A 5,286-nucleotide genomic window follows, 5' to 3' on the forward strand; every position below is an offset into this window, starting at 1 on the left:
GTAGGCAAATTCTTTACCACTGAGCCACCAGGGAGCCCTCCATTGTTTGTATACCATACCTTTATCTATTCATCTGTCTACAGACATTTAGGTTGCTTCCGTGTCTTGGCTATAGTAACTAGTGCAGCTACAAACATAAGGGTGAAAATATCTTTTCAAATTAATGTTTTTGTTTCCTTCAGATAAAGTAGAAGAAAGAATTAGAGTTGTTGGATTCCATGGTAGTTCTATTTTGAATTTTTTCAAGAAACTCCAGAATGTTTTCCCCAGTGGCTTCACCAACTTACATTCCCATCAACGGTGCACAAGTGTCCCCTTTCCTCCACACCCTCACCAATACTGTTACTTGCTGTCTTGTTGATGATAACCGTTCTGAGGCCTGAGGTGATGTCTCATTGTGGTTTTGATCTGTATTTTCCTAATGATTAGTGATGCAGAGCAGCTTTTCACATGCCAAATGGCCATTTGTATGTCTTCTTTGGAAAAATGTCTTTTCAGTTCCTCTACCCATTTTAGGGGGCTTCCCAGGTGGCGCTAGTGGTAAAGAACCCGGCTGCCAATGCAGGAGACAGAAGAGACGTGGGTTCAATCCCTGGGTTATGAAGATCCCCTGGAAGGAGGGCATGGCAACCCACTCCAGGGATTCCTGCCTGGAGAATCCCGTGGACAGAGAAGCCTGATGGGCTATAGTCCATAAGGTTGCACAGAGTCAGACATGACTGGCTTGACTTAGCAGGCACACACACACACACCCTTTTTTTAATCAGTTTTTTTTTTTTTTAATTGAGTCATATGAGATCTTTGTATATTTTGGATAAAGAAAGAAAGTGAAAGTGAAGTCGCTCAGTCGTGTCTGACTCTTTGCGACCCCATGGACTGTACCCACCAGGCTCCTCCATCCATGGAATTTTCTAGGCAAGAGTACTGGAATGGGTTGCCAGTTCCTTCTCCAGGGGATCTTCCCGACCCAGGGATTGAACCTGGATCTGCCACATTGCAGGCAGACACTTTACTATCTGAGCCACCAGGGAATCCCATATATTTTGGAGATGTTAACCCCTAATTAGATATATCAGCTGCAAATATAATCTCCCATTTAGTAGGCTGCCTTTTTGTTTTGTTGATAGTTTCCTTCTCTATGAAAAGATTTCCAGTTTGATGTAGTCCCATTTATTTTTCTCTGTATGTTTATTCTTTAATTCTTCCAGGTCTTTGTTAATTGATTCTTGCATTTTCTCCATTTTACTATCATTATTCTGACCATTTATTTGTTTTTGATTTTATTTCCCTTTCCTGAGGAGACATATTAAAAAAAAATTACTGAGGCCATTGTCAAAAAATGTACTACCTATGTTCTCTTCTAGGATTTTTATGGTTGTAGTTTTACACTTAAGTCTTCAATCCATTTGGAGCTTATTTTTGTATAGGGTGTGAGAGAGTAGTCCATTTTGATTTTTTTTTTTAAACTTTAAACAGTTTGATTTTTTTTTTTTTGCATGTAGTTGTTCAGTTTTCCCAACATCATTTATTGAAGAGGTTGTCTTTTCCTTGTTGCATATTCTTACTGCCTTTGTCATAGATTAATTGCCCACATAAGTCTGAGTTTATTTCTGGGCTCTCTAGTCTGTTCTGTTGATTGATGCATCCATTTTTGTGTGGTATCATAATGCTTTGATTGCTGCAGCTTTTAAAAAATATTATTATCGGTTTGACTATGCTGGGTCTTAGTTGTGGTGTCTAAGGTCTTCGATCTTCATTGTGGCATGCAAATTCTTAGTGTGGCATATTGTATCTAGTTTCCTGACCAGAGATCAAACCCAGGCCCCCTGCACTGGGAGCCTGGAGTCTTAACCACTGGACCACCAGGGAAGTCTCTACTGCAGCTTTGTAGGGTAGTTTAAAATCAGGGCCATTTGTTGAAACCAACTCTACCAGGAGCAGTGCTCAGACTATAATTTCATCAGCCCTCATGGCTCACCTGTGAAAGGAACCCATGATGCTCAACTAGACCATAGGATAAGGTCAGGTGCTCCTCCTTCTCCTCCCCCAAGGCCACTTTGGGAGGCTGGACTGCTTCAGTTCCTGGCTGGGGGAGTACTCCCCTCCATGGCAGAACCACCCTGTGGGCAGGATCCTCTATCATGGCTTTGCTGTGTGACCTCAGGAAGCTCACAGACCCTTTCTGGGCCTCAGTTTCATTACCTGCAGAGAGACTCAGGGGCCCCACCAAAATTTTAGATCTGAGAAAGATGGGATCTGCCCTTAGAGAACCTCACACGAGAATCTCTCTGCTTCTTAGAGTCACATCACATGTCAGAGACCCCTTAGCCCCACCCATTCCTCAAGCCACAGACCAGGAGGGTTCTCTCTGCCCCCAGTCTGTCCCTCTGGCTATATCCTCTTATCCCCAGGGCAAACTTTGGCCTGGAGACAGAGCCTGGAGCCCAGAGGAAACACAAAATTCCAGGGTTGCCTGGGGAGGGCCTGCGTCCTAGGAGGAGGCAGAGGGAGCATGTTTGCTGATGCAGGCCCTCCTGGGGGGAAGTCTGTAGACCCAGCATGCCCTCTACCCAGTGGCATCTGCCCACTGTCTCATGGCTGCCCCACCTCCCAATGAGGCCCCCATGCTCTTCTCTGCTGGACAACAGGGAACTGTTACCATGATGATTAGCAGTTTATTAACCATGAGGCTTCCCCAACCCCCACAGCTGGGGAAACTCCCTGAGTGGGTTTCGAGTCCCCTTTGTTTTTGCCACCGACTCAGAACTCTTCTCTGGAACAAGCCAAGTTCCCCTGCCCCTTCCAAGGAACAGGTTACATGAGAAGACACAAAGGATTCTGGACCAGCTCCGGGCGGGTGCAGCTTGCCTCGCCGGGGACAGGGAGCAGAGCAACCAAGGTGCCCCGGAGCCCCTGCCAGGTGCCTGGTGTGTGCTGGGGTCATGGACGGGCAGAGTTCAGAGGCCAGCCCTGACCCCGGGGGAGTTCGCAGGAGATGAGGATGGAGAGACAAGGCCCAGCCCCACAGAGGAACATGTAGGTGAGACGAAGGGCCAAGGGGCCTGGAGTGGGGAGATGTTGCTTTTGGCTACCTTGGATGCCACAAGGAGGCTGCAGCCAGTGAGATGGGTCGGGTGGGTGGAAGGATTCATACCAAGGGAAGGAGGAGTGGGCATTTCACACCAGGGAAGCACTGAGCACAGATAAACGGGGGGAAACAGCATGGGATGCTGCTGGAGCAAATGGCCTGGGTGTGACGCTGAGGCAGTCAGCTCCGTGGGGACGGGAGGGCGTCTGCTTTGCTTACCACTATGTGTGTCCCCAGCGCCAAGCATGGCGCCTACCACCCAGTGGGCTCCACAGTGAGGCTCGACCGAGTGAGCGCAGGCTGGAAAGGGAAGTTGATGACATGGAGCAGAAACGGAGGGAGAAGTCCTGGAGGGCCGAGTGCATCTTTCAGCCTTCCTTGGTAGGCAGAATGGACCAGGGACATTTTTGAGGTGGTTTCCTCACCGGGGATTAACCCATTTATTCCTCTTTGGTTCTCCCAGCTGTGAGACAAACTCCAAGGGACCTTCCAGATGAGTGTCCTGGAGTCTGGGCCTGTGATCAGGGTCTCAAAAGACCTTTGAGGTGCTATGAGGACTCTGGGGCTCCAAGGTCTGTCCGGGGCGGTGCTGGGAAACCAGGAATGCTCCCTGGAGGAAGTGACAGGGAGGGGCTGCTGGAGAAGGGGTGCAAGGGAGGGGGTGTAGGGGAGGGGTGCTGCAGCTGGAGGAAGGGAATGGGTACAGGAGGGAAGCAGGCCAGGTGCAGGCCTGTTGGGAGAAGAGCATCAAGGGGGAATCGGATCTGAAGGGGAGGAAGCAGCGATGTGGACTGTCTTAACACCTCTGACCCAAGCTGGCCAGACACCTGCCTGTTCACCTACGGACCCTCCTGCCCTAACACTGCTGCCACGGGGAGTGCCTTGAGGATTAAACCAGCTGGAGGGCTCAGTATCCCCCCAGCTTTAGCCTGAAGGGGTCAGACCGGCCTGATTCTGGTCTTCCACTTGACAGGTACGGGGGGAGGGGTCCTGCCCCACCTCTGGCTCTACCACAGGCTGGGCGGGGACCATAGATGCAGCTGTCACACCTCCCAAAACTTAGCCCCAAGCCACAGAGCAGGGACCAGGTTGCTGGGATGTGGAAGCTCTTCATCACCTTCAAATTGCAAGTGACAACTGTCACTTGGCTGGCAAAGCTGTCTTGTGGGTTACTTGTGTCAGTTGAGGCTTCAGGAGGTGCGACGACTTGTCTCCTGCAGGACGTGTATGTAGCATTGTACACACTCGGCTCTGTCCTCTGGCAGCGGAAGCGAGGTTCATCCTGCCCCGCCCCTGGGGGCTGAGGTGCTCAGGTCTCCAAATTTATCTCCATCTTCCAATCCCAAGATGTGTCCCACTCCCCTGTCCTGAAAATCTGACCTGCTCACTGATGAATCAATTGTTCTTGATAGGTTATAGGTCTGCTTGATTCCTCGGGTCAGAAATGCAAGGACAGTCCCTGCCCCAGGCTCTCCTTTCCCTCACCTTACTGAGTCAGCCACCCAGACATGACTTGAATCCATCTCTTTTTCACCATCCACCTGGCCAGCCCTCCATTTCTCTCCTAGACCATGGTCCACATCCATCTCCCAGCTCCCAGCCTTGGCCTCCAAGTCCATCCTCACCAAAGCCCAGTCATCTTCCACAAACACAAATCTCAGCAAGGCTCTCCCCTCCCCAAATCCTTCAATGCTTCCTCATCACCTTCAGGATGGAGTCTAGATTCCCACCAACTTTTCAACTTTTGCCCCCAGCCCTGCCAGCCATGTCACTTTGTTCCAGTCACATCAATGTTCTTTCAGTTCCTTGAAAAAGGCCAGGCTCTCACTGACACTCCTCAAGCCTTTGGACAAGTCTGCCCTACCCCTGCTTCCTGTCTAGAACACTCTCTTGCTCCCCACACCCTACCTCCATTCATTCCTACGCTCCTTCATATCACAGCTTAAACCTTCACTTCCTTCCTTCAGGCCCAAGTTTTCTCTGTGTCCTCAAAGGTCCCTGACTACCCCATTATGCTGTCTTTTCATTGCATTGTTATACCTGGCTTATTCCTGTGAACTCCTTGAAAACAGGAACTCTTTTGTCTTTCAACTTGTACCTCCAGGACATAGCACCCAGCTGATATGCCATAAAATATGTTTATTGTATGGATGAAGGGTTGGTGGTTGGATGGACGGGTGAACAGATGAGTGATTGGA

This window comes from Bison bison, unplaced genomic scaffold, assembly GCF_000754665.1.
Source record: "Bison bison bison isolate TAMUID 2011002044 unplaced genomic scaffold, Bison_UMD1.0 scf7180017864473, whole genome shotgun sequence".
NCBI classification, from domain to species: domain Eukaryota; kingdom Metazoa; phylum Chordata; class Mammalia; order Artiodactyla; family Bovidae; genus Bison; species Bison bison.